Source organism: Neophocaena asiaeorientalis, unplaced genomic scaffold (genome assembly GCF_003031525.2).
Source record: "Neophocaena asiaeorientalis asiaeorientalis breed wild unplaced genomic scaffold, Neophocaena_asiaeorientalis_V1.1 scaffold91, whole genome shotgun sequence".
In the NCBI taxonomy this organism is placed as follows: domain Eukaryota; kingdom Metazoa; phylum Chordata; class Mammalia; order Artiodactyla; family Phocoenidae; genus Neophocaena; species Neophocaena asiaeorientalis.
In genome coordinates this window covers 7779637-7797647 of record NW_020173198.1, presented here as the reverse complement: position 1 = coordinate 7797647, position 18011 = coordinate 7779637, and the positions used below count along the sequence as shown (strand labels likewise).

Below are 18011 nucleotides of genomic sequence, written 5' to 3'. Positions count from 1 at the left end.
AGTTATTCGTAGTGAGGTGGATGGACCTAGAGTCTGTCATACAGAGTGAAGTAAGTCAGAAAGAGAAAAACAAATATCATATGCTAACACATATATATGGAATATAAGAAAGAAAAAACCGCCATGAAGATGCTAGGGGTAAGACGGGAATAAAGACACAGACCTACTAGAGAATGGACTTGAGGATATGGGGAGGGGGAAGGGTAAGCTGTGACAAAGTGAGAGAGTGGATGGACATATATACACTACCAAACATAAAATAGATAGCTAGTGGGAAGCAGCCGCATAGCACAGGGAGATCAGCTCGGTGGTTTGTGACCACCTAAAGGGGTGGGATAGGGAGGGTGGGAGGGAGGAAGACGCAAGGGGGAAGAGATATGGTAACATATGTATATGTATAACTGATTCACTTTGTTATAAAGCACAAACTAACACACCATTGTAAAGCAATTATATCCAATAAACATGTTAAAAAAAAAAAAAAACTTGTGCTGTAGTGCCACCTACTTAAAAACAAAGGAAAAACCTCTAGTTACCAATTGCTGGTTTGTTAGAAACAAAGTAAGCAAAACTTTATCTATTAAGAAAGGTGTTGGATACTTCAAATGCACTGGCACAGAAACATCTCATCAAGCACCATGAAAAATGATAGCAATGCAGTATACCAAAAAAGAAATGACAATTCTCCAAAAACCAAACTGAAAATCACAGAAGAGCATGCTTTAACTAATGGAGAATTCAAAATAGCTATCATTGAGAAACTCACTGAGCTACAAGAAAACTCAGAAAAGCAATTCAATGAGCTCAGGAATAAAGTTGATGAACAGAGGAATACTTTACAAAAGAGATTGGAAAAAAGAAACAAACAAATTCTGGAGTTGAAGAACTCAATAAAATGAGATAAAGACTGTACTAGAAACCACTGGAAATAGAGCAGACCATATGGAAAGGAGAATCAGTGAGCTCAAAGATAGAAATCTAGAAATGATTCAGGTAGGAGAGAGAAATAAGGTTTTAAAAAATGAAGAAACTCATCAGACTCCATTAGAAAACGTAATATAAGGATAATTGGTATTCCACAAGGAGGAGAGAAGATGAGATCAGAGAGCATATAAATAAATAAGAAATAATAGCTGAGAACTCCCCAAACCAGGAGAAGGAACTGGATATATGACTCCACAAGCTAACAGAACACCTAATTATCTCAATGCAAACAGACCTTCTCCAAGATACATTATATTAAGCTATCAAAATCAATGATTAAAAAAAGAATTTTAAAGGCAGTGGGGAAAAAAAGACATTGTCGTGCCAAGGTACCCGCATTAGCCTATCAGCAGATTTCTCAGCAGAAACTCTACAGGCCAGGAGAGAGTGGAATGACATACTCAAATTGTCGAAAGATAAAAACTGTCAGCCAACACTATTCTAACCAGCAAAGTTATCCTTCAGATATGAAGAAGAAATAAAGGTTTTCCCTGACAAACAAAAGTTGAGGGAGTTCATCGTCACCAAACCTGCCTTACAAGAAATGTTGAAAGGACGTCTTCTACCAAAATGAAAAGACAAAAGTACGCAACAAGACCCAACTATATTCTGCCTCCAGGAGACTCATCTCAGCTCTAAAAAAAAAATAGGCTCTGAGTGAAGGGATGCGAGATGATACTGCAAGCAAAGGGCAGCCAAAACAAGTGGGTGTAGCTATATTCATAACAGACAAAAGACTTCAAGCCAAGAAAGGTAAGAAGAGCAAAAGATGAACATTACATAATAATAAAGGAGATAACCCTTCAAGAATATATGATATTTATTAATATATATACAGTCAACCCTCCAGATCTGCACATTTTACATCCACAGATTCAACTACCTGCAGATCAAAAAAAATTCAGAACACAATTCCAGAGAGAAGCAAAAAGCAAATCTAACTTTGTTGTGTGCCGGCAACTATCTGCATAGCATTTACATTGTATTAGGTATTATAAGTAATCTAGAGATGATGTAAACTTTACAGGAAATTGTTTGTACATTATATGCAAATTATAAGAGACTTGAGCATCCTCAAATTTTGGTATCTGCAGGGGTTCCTGGAACTAACGACGGTATACACCTAACCTAGGAGTACTGAAGTATATAAAGCGATTATTAACAGACGTAAAGGGAGAACTTGATGGCAGCATGATAATAGTAGGGGACTTTAACACTCCACTTGCGTTAATGGATAGATCATTTAGACAAAAGGTCAACAAGGAAACAATGGCCTTAAAACATTAGACCAAATGGACTGAACAGACGTATATAGAACATTCTATGCAAAAGGAGCAGACTACACATTCTTCTCAAGTGCACATGGAACACTCTCAAGGTTAGGCCATGTGTTTGGACACAAAATAAGTCTCAATAAATTTAAGAAGACTGAAATCCTTTCAAGCATCTTTTCTGAATATAATGGTACGAAACTAGAAATCTACTACAAGGAGAAAGCTAGAAAAGTCACAGATATGTGGAGACTAAACAACATGGTACTGAACAACTACTGTGTCAATGGAGAACTTAAAGGAAAAAATTTAAAATACCTTAAGACAACTAAAAATAAAAGTATAACATACCAAAATCTGTGGGTTGCAGCAAATCTGGTACTAAGAGGGAAGTTTATAGTGATACAGCCCTACATCAAGAAACAAAAGAAGTCTCAAACTATTTAACCTTACACTTAAAGGAGCTAGAAAAAGAACAGGTGAAGCCCAAAGTCAGTAGAAGGAAGGAAATATTAAAAATCAGAGCAGAAACAAATGCAATAGAGACTTAAAAGACAATAGAAAAGATCAATGAAAGAAAGAGCTGGTTCTTTGAAAAGATAAACAAAATTGACAAACCTGTAGCTCAACTCACAGGAAAAAAGAGAGAAGGCACTGATAAAATAAAAAACAAAAGAGGCGTAATAACAATGGATACTACAGAAATACAAAAGATTATGAGAATATTATGAACAAAAAATGGACAACCTAGAATAAATGGAAACATTCTTAGAATCATGCAACCTTCTAAGATTGAATCATGAAGAAACAGAAAATCTGGATAGATTGATCAACATTAAGGAGATTGAAACAGTAATTGAAAACCTCCCAGAAAGCCAGATGGCTGCACTGGTGAATTCTACCAAACATTCAAAGAAGATTTAATACCTATCATATTCAAACTATTCCAAAAAATTGAAGAGGAAGGACTGTTTCCTAACTCATTTTACAAGGCCAACATTAGACTGATACCAAACCAGACAAGGATAACACACACAAAAAATAAAATTGCAAGCCAGTATCTCTGATGAACATAGATGCAAAAGTTATCAACAAAATATTAGCAAACTGGGCTTCCCTGGTGGTGCAGTGGTTGAGAGTCTGCCTGCCAATGCAGGGGACACGGGTTTGAGCCCTGGTCTGGGAGGATCCCACATGCTGTGGAGCAACTAGGCTCATGAGCCACAACTACTGAGCCTGCGCGTCTGGAGCCTGTGCTCTGCAACGAGAGGACGCAACAGTGAGAGGACCACGCACCGTGATGAAGAGTGGCCCCTGCTTGCCACAACTAGAGAAAGCCCTCGCACAGAAACAAAGACCCAACACAGCCAAAAATAAATAATTTTTTTAAAAAAATTAGCAAACCTAATACAACAATACATTAAAAGGATTCTACACCATGATGGAGTGGGACTTATTACAGGGATCCAAGGATGGCTCAATATATGCAAATCAAGCAATGTGATACATGACATTAACAAAGAATAAAAATCATATGGTTATCTCTACAGTTGCAGAAAAATCATTTGACAATGTTTAACATCCATTTATGATTAAAATTAACTCTCAATAAAGTGGGTATGGAAGGAATATACCTCAACATAATAAAGCCCATTTATGACAAACCCACAGCTAAAACCATACTCAACAGTGAGACACTGAAAGCCATCCCTCTAAAATCAGGAAGAAGACGAGGATGAGCATCCTTGCCCCTCTTATTCAACATAGTATTGGAAGTTCTAATCACAGCAGATAGGCAAGAAAAAGAAATAAAAGTCATCCAAATTGGAAAGGTGACAAATTTTACTTGTCACCTTATTTGCAGATGACATGATTTTATATGTAGAAAACCCTAAAGACTCCACCAAAAACTACTGCAACTAATAAATGAAAAGAGGAAAGTTGCAGGGTACAAAATCAGTATACAAAAATCTGTTGCATTTATATATAATAACAATGAACTAGCAGAAGAATACATTAAGAAAAAAATCCCATTTACAATCACAACAAGTAGAATAAAATCCTTAGGAATAAATTTAACTAAGGAGGTGGAAGACCTGTACACTAAAAACTATAAGACATTGTTGAAAGAAATTGAAGAAGAAGCAAAGAAATGGAAAACTAGTGCATACTCATACATTGGAAGGAATAACATTGTTAAAATGTTCATTTTACCTAAAGTAATCTGCAACTTCAGTTGCAATCCATATCAAAATCGCAATAACATTTTTCACAGAAATAGAACAAAGAATTCTAAATTTGTCTGGAACCACAAAAGACCCCAAGTAGCCAAAGCATTCCTGACTGAGAAAACAGAACAAAGTGGGAGGTATCACATTGTTGATTTCAAATCATACTACAAAGTTATACTATTCAAAATAATTTGGCAGAAAAACAGACACATAGATCAATGGAAATATTTGAGAGCCCAGAAATAAACTCACACATATATGGACAACAAATTTATGACAAGGGAGCCAAGAATCTACAATGGAGAAAAGAAAGTCTCTTTAATAAATGATGTTGGGGAAGCTGGACAGCCACAGACAAAAGAGTGAAACTAGACCACTATCTTATGTCATACACAAAAATTAACTCAAAATGGATTAAAAAACTTGAATGTAAGACCTAAAACCATAAAACTCCTAGAAGAAAACATAGACAGTGTGCTCTTTGACACTGGTCTTAGCAATATATCTTTGGCTATGTCTCCTCGGGTAAGGGCAACAAAAACAAAAGTAAACAAATGGGACTACACCAAACTAAAAAGCTTCTGCACAACAAAGGAAACCATCAACAAAACAGAGAAGGACAAATACCTGTGATTTCACTCGTATGTGGAATATTAAAAAAACAAACAAAGAAAACAAAAGCAAATGCATAGATATGGAGAACATATTAATGGTTATCAGAGAGGATGGGGGTTGGAGGGCAAAGTGGGTAAAGAGGGTCAATTGTATGGTAAAAGATGGAAACTAGAGTTTTTGTGGTGAGCATGCAGTAGTGTATAAAGAAGTCAAATCATAATGTATGCATGAAACATATGATGTTATAAACCAATGCTACCTCATTAAAAACATGTAAGCAGTAAAAGAAACAAAAACAAGAAACTCTACTTCTATAGAGCTTTGTCCCCTCTTTCTGATACTGATTCCATAAATTATATCTTTGTACACTGTGTACCCAAAAATATAGACTTAGAATTTTCTTATAAATTAAAAAAAAACTATAGAAAATTAAAAGCGGAGTCACAAATCAAAATTACAGTAATATTGGCTTTTACATTTGCCCACACACTTAACTTTTCCAAAGGTATCTTCATATGGATTTGACACATGTCTAGAGTCTTTTCATTTTAACCTGTAGGAATCCCTTTACCATATCTGCTAGGGCATGTCTAGTGGTAGTGAACTCCCTCAGCTTTTATCTGAAAATATCTTAATTTCTCCCTCATTTTTAAGGAGCGTTTTAAAGGCAGGATAGAGAAGTCTTCATTGACAGTTTTTTTTCTTTCAACACTTTAAATATGTAATCCCACCACTTCTGGCCTTCAAGGTTTCCTGTGAGAATCAGCTGATAATCTTACTGAGGATCCTTGTATGTGATGAGTCACTTCTCTTGCTGTTTTCAAGACTCTATTTGGCTTCCAATATTGTGATTTTTATGTATCCTGGTGTGGGTCTCTTGGGATTATCTTATTGGATTTCTTTGAACTTCTTGTATTTGTAAATTCATGTGTTTCATTACATTTGAGAAGATTTTGCCCCTTATATCTTCAAATACTATTCCTGTCCCTTCCTCTGTCTCATTTCCTTCTCTCATAATGCACGTTTGTCTGCTCGATGGTGTCGTGCAAGTCCATTAGGCTCTGTTTGCTTTTCTTCAATTTTTTTCCTGTTTGCTCCTCAGACCCAATAACTTCTATTGTTCTGCCTTCAACTCTCTGATTCTTTCTTATTCCTGTTTTAAACTGCTGCCAAACACTTCAGTGATTTTTTTGTTTTAGTTATTGCCCTTTTCTAGAACGTCTGTTTGGTGCCTTTCCATAATTTCCATCTCTTTGTTGATATTCTCATTTTGTCCACATGTCACTTTTCTGACTTCTTGTAGTGCTTTGTCCATTTCTTCCTTTACCTCTGTGACCACATTTAACAAGCTTGATTTAAACTGTTTGTCTAGTAAGTCTTATGCCTGGGCTTCCTCAGGGATGGTTTCTGTCAATTAATTTCATTCCTTTGAATGAGGTATGATTTTTTTTTAATATTTATTTATTTTATTTATTTATTTTTTACTTTTGGCTGTTTAGGGTCTTAGTGCAATACACAGGATCATTGTTGTGGCATGTGGGATCTTTTGTTGCAGCATGTGAGCTTCTCTCTAGTTGTGCCGTGTGGATTTTCTCTCTCTAGTTGTGGCGCACAGGCTCCAGAGTGTGTGGGCTCTGTAGTTTGCAGCATGAGGACTGCCTAGTTGAGGCAAACGTGCTCAGCAGTTGTGGCACGCAGGCTTAGTTGCCTCACAGCATGTGGGATCTTAGTTCCCCGACCAAGGATCGATGAACCCATTTCCCCTGCATTGGAAGGTGGATTCTATACTACTGGACCACCAGGGAAGTCCTGAGGCATGATTTCTGTTTCATTGTATGTCTTGTAATTTTTAGTTGAATATTGGGCCTCTCACTATTACAATGTGGTAACTCTAGAAATCAGATTCTCCTGCTTCCCTGAGTGTTGGGGTGTCTGGGGTTTTGTTGTTGTTCTTGTTTTGTTTTGTTGACTGTTGAAGCCTATAACAGTATGTTTGTTTTGGGACGTTTCCAAACTCTTCTTGCAACGACAATTATTGGCCATGTGTGATCACACTGAAGTTTCTGATCATTTAGCTCATGTTCAGCTAATGTTTTGACAGAGATTTTCTTGAGTGTCAAGAGGTCAAACAAACAAAAATACCAATAACAACAAAAAGGAGAGAACAACCAATGTACAAGTTAGGTCTGTGCTGGGGTACTCCTTCATCACTTAGCTCGGCTTGCTCTGTGCCTAGAGATCAGTCTGAGGTGAAACCTTAAGGTCTTCTTAGGACTCTTGTGAGCACACGTCTTGCTCAGGTATGTGCACGGTTTTCTAAATACCACCACGTGCACAGCTGTCTTGAATACCCTAATTTCTTGAAAGAATCTCACCCCAGCTTCTCCTCCAGACCTTCATGATCTATTGTATATCTCCACCCATAATTTCTTACCTCAGGCACCTTTTAGTTTTGTAGTCTTCCAGGTAGCTCCTATGAACAGTTCCTATTGCTTTTCCCACTTATATTCTGAGTTACATGAACTGCGTGCCTTGCACCAGTCCTCCCATTATCCTGAGACAGGTTACAACAGGTGTGTACAACAATTTGCAAATGAGATCTTCTCTGCTCTCTCTGGTTGGAGCAGGGGAACTGGGAACTGGGCTGCCACCTGCTCAAGACCAAAACTGCCATGCAGAAGAAAGGCTGGAGCAAGGGTGAATAAAATGTCACAAAACTTTGTACCATTTTTAAGATGGCTTTTTCTTGATTGGGTATTTATAAGGTTGTTTTAAGCCTTTGACTCTTTCCCAGACGTCGTACATAGTCAATTCAACTTCTTGTACTTTTTTTGTGGTTTTTTGGGGGAAATGAGACCTTAAATCTTCCTCATTTGCCATGTTTTCTTGACATCACCCACCAGTAGCACTTTTTAAAAGTAGTCAAGGTGAAGAACTCAATTAGGTGCCCCTGTAGACTCTGACCCTCTCTGTGTAGTAGATATGATACTATTCTCCTACCATTCAGGAGCTCTTCAATGGCTCTGAGATCTACTTCCAAGAAGTTCAGGCCCGGAGAGACAAAGGAATTCCTTCCTTGAGTGTTGGAGTCCCATCTGCAAGGTTCCAATCTCTTACCCTACCTCAGATGATTGACATCAAGAAATATCATTTCCTTCAGGGAAGACCTGTCCACAGGGGTGTGTCAGGTCAACTGTATCACAGTACACTGAGATGGACAGCAGTTCAAATGGTACATGAATTGGGGGTGGGACTTTTTCTGTACCCTTTGATGTGGTGTCTCCTAAATTTCAGTCATTCAAGTCCACGTCAACTATTTTTTGCCATAATCATGCACCATCTATATTATTACTTACATTATTTTTCACTTTAAAACAAATTATTACTTTAAAGCATTTGTTTAAAAAAGAACTTGATCTGTTATCACAAGTGGAAAACAGTATCTCTTGCCAAAAACCGGAGGCAATGGGCTTCCCTGTTGGCGCAGAGGTTTAGAGTCCACCTGCCAATGCAGGGGACCCGGGTTCGATCCCTGGTACAGGAAGATCCCTCATGCCGCGGAGCAGCTAAGCCTGTGTCCCACAACTACTGAGAGCCTGCACTCTAGAGGCCGTGAGCCACAACTACCGAGCCCACATGCCGCAACTACTGAAGCTCATACACCTAGAGCCCATGCTCCGCAACAAGAGAAGCCGCCGCAATGAGAAGCCCGTGAACCACAATGAAGAGTAGCCCCACTCGCTGCAACTAGAGAAAGCCCGTGTGCAGCAACGAAGATCCAACGCAGCAAAAAATAAATAAATGAAATAAATATTGTTCTTAAAATTGGTTGAACATTGTTCACTAATCTTGAGGAACGGGACCTGGAGGTCATCGTGGCTGGGCGTGGGGCTGGGAAGGCAGGTGAGGGGAAAACTTCCCGGCCATACCTACCCAGCCTTGGACCTAGGGTGAAGGGAGGGCATGGTTGATGTGCATGTGCACTTACACGATGTGGTCGGCAGGGGGCACTGTGGCCTCATCTGTGACTGAAATGAAGCTGACAGTGAATGCTGCTGCTGCTGCCATCTAGCAGTTAATCAGCTCTTACTGGGTGTCGGCTCATTTATCCCTCACAGAACACAATGAATTAAGGACTCTTTTAATACCTTTATGCAGAGAAGGAAACAGAGGCATAAAGAGGTTAAATAACTTGCCTGGATTACAGCTAATAGGTGGTGGGAAATTGAGCACTCTGGCTCCAGAGCATGCATCCTTGATCCAACAAGTGTTTATTGAACACCTTCTATGTACAATCCCTGAGAAGTTAAATGAGGACATAAATAATAATAGGAAACTAATAAATTACCAACATTATTAAAGGCCCACAAGGTCTTAGCTATTATTAAATGCCCACAGAACTCTACCTACAATAATAGTGAAAATGGTGATGATAACAATGATAGGAATACAAATACATTTAAACTGGCTTCACGTTTTATGTGTATTATCTCATGGAATCTTTGCATGAACCTGATGAGGAATGCACCTGTCCTCTCCCCATTTCGCAGAGAAGGAGATCGAGATTAAGACAGGTTAAGTAATGTTCCAAGGCAAAGAGTGGAAATTGGAAGTATTGAGATTTGAACCTGGAATTTCCAAAGGCTCTGTTCTCAGTTTGTTTTCCCATTAATTTTGTAAGCATTTTATTTAAAAAAATTTTTTTAATTAAAAAATTTTTTAAACTGAAAATTATTTTTATTTATTTATTTATTGGCCGCGCAGTGTGGCATGGCACGCGGGATCTTAGTTCCCTGACTAGGGCTCAAACCCACGGCCCCTGTGGTGGGAGTGCGGAGTCTTAAGCACTGGACCTCCAGGGAAGTCCCAGGCATTTACTCCTTAAACTACACTTTGGTTGTCCCTCGCCCTGAGCCTCCACTCTGGTTCTTCACTGCAGGTAGTGAAGGCTTTCATTGTCCTGACCCCAAACTTCCTGTCCCATGATCGAGACCAGCTCACCAAGGAGCTGCAGCAGCATGTGAAGTCAGTGACAGCCCCGTACAAGTACCCAAGGAAGGTGAGCGAGAGCAGATGGATGGGGTCTGGTCCCTGTGAGTGGTTCTGGGGGCTCCACTGCCTCAAGTCTCATACAGTGTCTGGGGTGAAGCCTAAGTAGCCAAGAGCACTAATATTTTTCTCTGCAGAAGAAGCATTTCAGCTTAGGGGTGTGAGGGAGCCCACTGAATCGGGTGGAACCTCGATCCTGTGTCAGAAACTCGTCCTTTGCTGGAGTGTCAGCCTAAAGGAAAAAATCAGACAATTGCCCAAGGATGTCCAGGAAGGTTACCTATAATCTTTCAAAATTTGAAAAAGACACCCAAACCAGCAACTTCCAAGCTATTAAATAACATTCTGTCATGAGAAATACATTCTGTATTGCAACCCAACACCCATATACACACATAGCAAACAACAAAGAACAAAATATTTACCCTAACAGCATGTAACACATTCTGATATTTTTTGCTCAACTTCATTGGTTTTAAATGCTGTGCACAACCTATGAAACTGTGCAGCAATAGGGAAATGATGAAATTACTCGTGGAATTTAATATTATTCTGTAATTGAAACTGATGATGAAGATTTTTAGCATAAAATATCACAATAATATTGAGATAAAAAAGCAGGCTAAGAAATACGTAGTGCTATCTGATATGTTTAAAAACAAGTTAAAATTTCCTTCTTTTGCAGTAATACTTTGCTGCATTGTCTGAATGTTTACAATCAATACATATTATAAAGCTATATAGCTAACATTTATTGAGCATTTACTGTGTGTACCAGGCCCTGGACTCAATGCTTTACATGCATTATTATTTCATTTAATCCTCCCCACACCCTGAGATAATCATCCCAGTCTACAGAGAGGAAATTGAGGCTTAGAGACTCAAAGTAAGTTGCCTGAGATTAGAGTAAATAGAAGCTGGAATTCAACCCCATGTGTATCTGACAACAGAGTTCATGCTGCTAACATTAGCATCTGATGCATTATCGAGAGTAGAGTAGAGGATGCGTACCAGTCAGGACGGGCTACATGTTACTGTGGGTAACAAACAGTCCCAAAGTTGCAGTGGATAACAAGGACGGTGTCTTTCTTGCTCACACCACTTGTCTACCATAGCTTTCCCTCAGCCTTTGCTCCACATCCCCTCATCCTGGGACCAGGATAAAGGAGCAGCCACCATGTAGGTACCTCCCAGAGTACTAGAAGAGATGGACAGAGGGGGTGGCCTGTCTCAATGACTCCCATCTGTTCTGTTAAATGTGGCACACTTCACTCCTTCTCATATTTCACTGGTCAAAGTACATAGAAGGGCTGCATCCAACTTCAGGAGGTCAGAGGAGAATCTGACATAAATGGTGAACCCCATTAAGGCCCCCACATGGCGCCAGCCTTTCTGGGGGACTGTGAGAGGGCAAAGGAGGAGAGCTGAGGGTTAATAGAAAATGACAGGGGGACTTAGTCAGAATGTGTTTGCTTTATCCTCAACCAGGTGGAGTTTGTCTCAGAGCTGCCCAAAACCATCACTGGCAAGATAAAAAGAAGTGAACTCCGGAAGAAGGAGTTTGGTCAGATGTAATTGGCAGAAAACTCAGAAACCACTGTGTGATGTTGGCCAAATGCCTGGCGGCCTCAGGTTCCTCACGATGGTGAGGGTGAGGAGAGGAACGCTGAGAGAGTTGACTTGAAAGAGAGCCGGGAGTGTCAACATTCCAGCATTTCTGTTCTTTTAAATTAATATCAATCACTATCCTTCCTCCAAGTTCCCTGTTCCTTTCAGATTGCCCAGCTGAGCGCTCAGAATGGGGCTGAAGCAAATTAAATACTGACTCAGCATCCACAGTGAGTCTGTTGTGCATTTATTCTGGGAAAGATCCAGTGCTAAATGCTGTTCCTCGTAATTCCCCCAACCCCCATCAGAGACTGCCCCAGGGCCTGATTCTCCCTCCTGGTTCCAGAGACTCTGTGGCCCAGTCAATGACCAGGACATAGAGGTCTAGGAGGAACACTCCATGTGGCCCCCGGGGTCTGCTCCTGCCTGGCTTGCCTCTGCCCAACTGGGGGTGAGGCGGGAGGCAGGGCAAGTGTGGTGTCTGGGGAGTGGAGAAGAGGGGAGGGCAGCCTGGCTTGGTGACGACACCTGCCTGCCACACCATCCCTCAGCTGCACCCTCCAGTGGACCCACTGCCTCTCGTCCCACCAATAATGCTGCTGCTGTTGCTGCTTGCAGGTCCCAGCCTGGACCAGTGCAGGTGAGTGAGTACCTGCCCTCTGGGGGCCCAGGAATCCTGCAGGACTCCTCCAGCCCTTCCCAGGGATCCAGGAGCTTTGCCCCTTTACCATATCATCATGGCCACGTAATGCAGTTCAACTGTAACATCTTTCCCTTCGGGTTTTCTTCTTTGCTCGTATTTTATTTGTAAGTGTACTTCTCAATTTCCAAACATGGGAAATTCTAGTTAGCTTTTCATCAGGACTCTTCTAGCACAATTGCATTACCAAAAATCATGCTCTGTGTGATTTCATTCCTCTGAAATACGTTGAAATTTGCTTTGTGGCCAAAATAAATAAGGTTCATTTTTGTAATTACACTATATGTGCCTGAAATTAATGTTTCCTCTGCAGTTGTTATGTGATATTGAGGGATATATGGATATAGCTATATGATTAAAATGGTTTGCTAGTAAGATCTTCTACACCTTACAGATGCTCTGTGGTGCTCATTGTATGACTTGTTGAGGGAGAGGTGTGAAAACCTCCCACTCTGCTTGTGTATTTGATTATTCTTGTATCTCTGTCATCAAATCGATTTCGGCCACTGCCCATGGGAAATCTTGGGAGTTCTCAAAGGAAGGAAGAAGCGTCCAGAAGTGGGGGACAGGGGACCTGGGTTCAGGAGGACGAGAAAACCCAAGGTCTGAGGAGTTTCCAGAGAGGACCCGGGGTTGGATGGCGAGCGATGAGGCAGCAGGTAGGGGAAGGGTGTTCGGGTGTCCACTGTGATGGACCAGGGACATCAACAGTAACACAATAATTGTGGGGGACATGAACACTCCACTTACATCAATGGACAGATCATCAAGACAGAAAGTCAATAAGGAAACACAGGCCTTAAAGGACACATTAACCCAGATGGACTTAATTAATATTTCTAGAGTGTTCCATCTGAAAACAGCAGAATACACATTCTTTTCAGGTGCACATGGAGCATTCTCTAGGATAGATCACATGCCAGGCCATAATGCATGCCTTGGTAAATTTAAGAACATTGAAATCATAACAAGCATCTTTTCGGACCACAATGCTATGAGATTTGAAATCTACTACAAGAAAAAAAAAACTGGAAAAAATAAGCATGTGGAATCTAAACAATATGCTACTAAACAACCAATGGGTCACTGAATAAATCAAAGATAGAATAAAAAAATAGCTAGAGACAAATGAAAATGAAAACAAGGCAATCCAAAACCTATGGGACGCAGCAAAAGCAGTTCTAAGAAGGAAGTTTATTGTAATACAGTCTTACTTCAGGAAACAAGAAAAAGCTCAAATAAAAAACCTAACCTTACGCCTAAAGCAACTAGAGAAAGGAGAAGAAACAAAACCCAATGTTAATAGAAGGAAAGAAATCATAAGGATCAGAGCAGAAATGAATGCAATAGAGACGAAGAAAACAATAGAAAAGGTCTATGAAACTAAAAGCTGGTTCTTTGAAAAGATAAACAAAATTGATAAACTTTTGGCCAAATTCATTAAGGAAAAAAGGGAGAGGGCTCAAATCAATAAGGTTAGAAATGAAAAGAAAAAAAAAACAAGTTATGCCTGACACCATAGAATACAAAAGATCATAAGAGACTACTATTACACAAGCAACTCTACAGCAATAAAACGGACAACCAAGAAGAAAGGGACAAATTCTTAGGTACAATCTCCCAAGACTACACCAGGAAGAAACAGAAAATATGAAGAGCAATCACAAGTATTGAAATTGAAACTGTGATTTAAAAACTCCCAACAAACAGAAGTCCAGAACCAGATGGCTTCACAGGCAAATTCTATCAAACATTTAGAGAAGAGTTAATGCCTATCACTCTGAAACTATTCCAAAAATTTGCAGATGAAGGAACACTCCCAAGTACATTCAGTTCAGTTTGGTTTGTTTGGTTTCAGTTCACCATCACCCTGAAACCAAAACCAGAGAAAGATACAACAACAAAAAGAAAATTACAGGCCAATATCACTGATGAACATAGACGCAAAAGTCCTGAACAAAATACTAGCAAACAGAATCCAACAATACATTAAAAAGGTCATACACCATGATCAAGTGGGATTTATCCCAAGGGTGTAAAGATTCTTCAATATACACAAATCAATCAGAATGATACACCACATTAACAAATTAAAGAATAAAAATCATATGATCATGTCAATAGATTCAGAAAAAGCTTTCAACACCCATTTATGATACCAACTCTCCAGAAAGCAGGCATAGAGGGAACCTACCTCAACATAAAAAAGGCCATACATGACAAACCCACAGCTAACATCATACTCAATGGTGAAAAGCTGAAAGCATTTCCTCTAAGGTCAGGAACAAGACAAGGACGTCCACTCTCGCACTTTTATTCAACATAGTTTTGGAAGTCCTAGCCACAGCAATCAGAGAAGAAAAAGAAATAAAAGGAATCCAAATTGGAAAGGAAGAAGTAAAATTGTCACTGTCTGCAGATGGCATGACACTATATATAGAAAATCCTAAAGATGCCACCAGAAAACTACTAGAGCTCATCAATGAATTTGGTAAAGTTGCAAGATACAAAATTAACACACAGAAATCTGTTGCATTTCTATACACTGACAAATGAAAGATCAGAAAGAGAAATTAAGGAAACAATCCCATTTACAATCACATCAGAAAGAATCAAATACCTAGCAATAAGCCTACCTAAGGAGGCAAAACAACTGCACTCCAAAAACTAAAAGATGCTGATGAAAGAAATTGAAGATGACATGAACAGATGGAAAGATATACCATGTTCTAGGACTGGAAGAATCAATGTTGTCAAAATGACCATACTACCCAAGGAAATCTACAGATTCAATGCAATATATATCAAATTACCAATGGCATTTTTCACAGAAGTAGAAAAAAATTTTACAATTTGTATGGAAACACAAAAGACTCTGAATAACCAATGCAATCTTGAGAAAGAAAAACGGAGCTGGAGGAATCAGGCTCCCTGACTTCAGACTGTACTACAAATCTGCAATCATCAAAAGAGTATGGTACTGGCACAAAAATAGAAATATAGATCCATGGAACAGGATAGAAAATCCAGAGATTAAACCCACACACTTATGGTCAACTAATCTATGACAAAGAAGACAAGAGTATACAATGGAGAAAAGACAGCCTCATCAATAAGTAGGGCTGGGAAAACTGGACAGCTAAATGTAAAAGAATGAAATTAGAACGTTCTCTAACACCATACACAAAAATAAACTCAAAATGGATTAAAGACCTAAATGTAAGACCAGATGCTACAAACTCTTAGAGGAAAACATAGGCAGAACACTCTTTGACATAAATCATAGCAATATCTTTTTCGATCCACCTCCTAGAGTAATGAAAATAAAAACAAAAATAAACAATTCAGACCTAACTAAACTTAAAAGCTTTTGCACAGCAAAGGAAACCATAAACAAAATGAAAAGACAACCTACATAATGGGAGAAAATATTTGCAAACAATGCAACCAACAATGGATTAATCTCCAAAATATATAAACAGCTCATTCAACTCAATATCAAAAAAAAAACCCAATCAAAAAAATGGAGGAAGAGCTAAATAGACATTTCTCCAAAGAAGACATACAGATGGCCAAAAAGCACATGAAAAGATGCTCAATGTTGCTAATTCTTAGAGAAATGCAGATAAAATCTACAATGAGGTATCACCTCACACCGGTCAGAATGGCCATCATCAAAAAATCTACAAACAATAAATGCTGGAGAGAGGGTGTGGAAGAAAGGGAACCTACCCTGTTGGTGGGGATGTAAATTGGTACAGCCACTGTGGAGAACAGTATGGAGGTTCCTTAAAAAACTAAAAATAGAGCTACCATATGATCCAGCAATCCCCTCCAGAGAGAACCGTAATTTGAAAAGATACATGCACCCCAATGTTCATTGCAGCACTATTTACAATAGCCAGGACAAGGAAGCAACCTAAATGCCCACTGACAGATGAATGGATAAAGAAGAGGTGGTACACGTATACAATGGAATATTACTCAACCATAAAAAACAATTAGATAATGCCATTTTCAGCCACATGGATGGACCTAGAGATTATTGTACTAAGTGAAGTAAGTCAGACAGAGAAAGACAAATATCATATGATATTGCTTACATGTTGAACCTAAAAGAATGATACATATGAACTTATTTATAAACCAAAAACAGAATCACAGACATAGAAGACAAACTTATGATTACCAAAGGGGAAAGGTGAGGGGTGGGGAGGGATAAATTAGGAGTTTGGGGTTAAATATATACACACTACAATATATAAAATAAATAATCAACAAGGACCTACTGTATAGCACGGGGAAATCTACTCAGTATTCTGTAATAACCTATATGGGAAAAGAATCTGAAAAAGAATAGATATATGTATAACTGAATCACTTTGCTGTACACCTGAAACTAACACAACATTTTAAATCAACTATACTCCAATACAGAATAAAAGTTTTTTAAAAATTGAAAAGGAAGTAATGATTTTCAGTTCTCTGATTTAAACAGTCTATGGGAGTAGAACTTGTTACCTGTTCCTTCCTGATGTTGAGCTGAACATTCTCCTGTTCATGCGGTTCTTCAGGTTTCACTTCTGCATGATTGACACAAGCTTCATTGAGGGCAATTTCAACCTAAAGCAAAACATTCTCATTGATGACTTAATTCCCAAGAAAAAAACTGCCAAGTAGATATCATCATTTTAACCTCCTAAGACATGAAAAAGTTGTTCCTTGCAAAAGCTAATGTGTACAATGGAAATCCTGCAGCAAATATAGGTAGCTTACCTCCAAAATTCCTGAGGTGTTCATTGAAATAGCACCTTTCAAGTCCTCTGTAGATTTTTTTTTTCCAATATCGGCACATAGGATAGAAACAACAACTGCACTGAGATTTCAGCGGAAACACTGATATGCTCAAAAGGTGTAACATCAACCAAACATATCCCACGGTGACCCCTAAGTTTCATGTGATAGTAGTTGATCCAGGTTGGGCCCAGGAAAAATATCAAGCCCATAAAGAAATGCAGAACAAAGAAAGACATTAAGGCACAAATATTTTGTAGCTTCAACAAATATCTTGCTCACTGCATAATGGAAGAGATGACTGGATGACAAGGGGAAAGCAAAGGTGGAAAATAGTTCATGTCAAACAGCTCAAAGGTGGGTGTTCTTGGGCTTCCCTGGTGGCGCAGTGGTTGAGAGTCCGTCTGCCGATGCAGGGGACGGGGGTTCGTGCCCCAGGCCAGGAAGATCCCACATGCCGCGGAGTGGCTGGGCCCGTGAGCCATGGCCGCTGAGCCTGCGTGTCTGGACCCTGTAGGGAGCTGTGAAGGAGGAAAGGTTACCATACACTAGGAAGCCCCTTCACGGGCGGACACTGCGTGTGGCGCAGAGGGAAAGCTTCGGAGCCGCGGAGAGAGCACAGCAACAGGGGTGCGGGGTACAAAGCGGAGAGATTCCCGCGCAGAGGATCAGGGCCGACCGGCACTCACCAGTCCGAGAGGCTTGTCTGCTGCCCCGCCGACGCGGGCGGGGCTGGGAGCTGAGGCTCGGGCTTCGGTC

The 18011-nt window shown here is 39.6% G+C and overlaps 1 protein-coding gene and 1 long non-coding RNA gene across 2 annotated transcripts in view; both read left to right on the top strand.

Moving 5' to 3' along the window:
- ACSM5 (acyl-CoA synthetase medium chain family member 5) overlaps nucleotides 1-18011 on the top strand; it is a gene marked incomplete at its 5' end in the record, with an annotated part of 89460 nt that overhangs the window by 35685 nt on the left and 35764 nt on the right. The window lies entirely within an intron of this gene.
- On the top strand, nucleotides 10020-11988 carry LOC112399421 (uncharacterized). The gene is made up of 2 exons (XR_003003214.1): nucleotides 10020-10160; nucleotides 11639-11988. It is a non-coding gene; the product is annotated as an uncharacterized LOC112399421 (long non-coding RNA).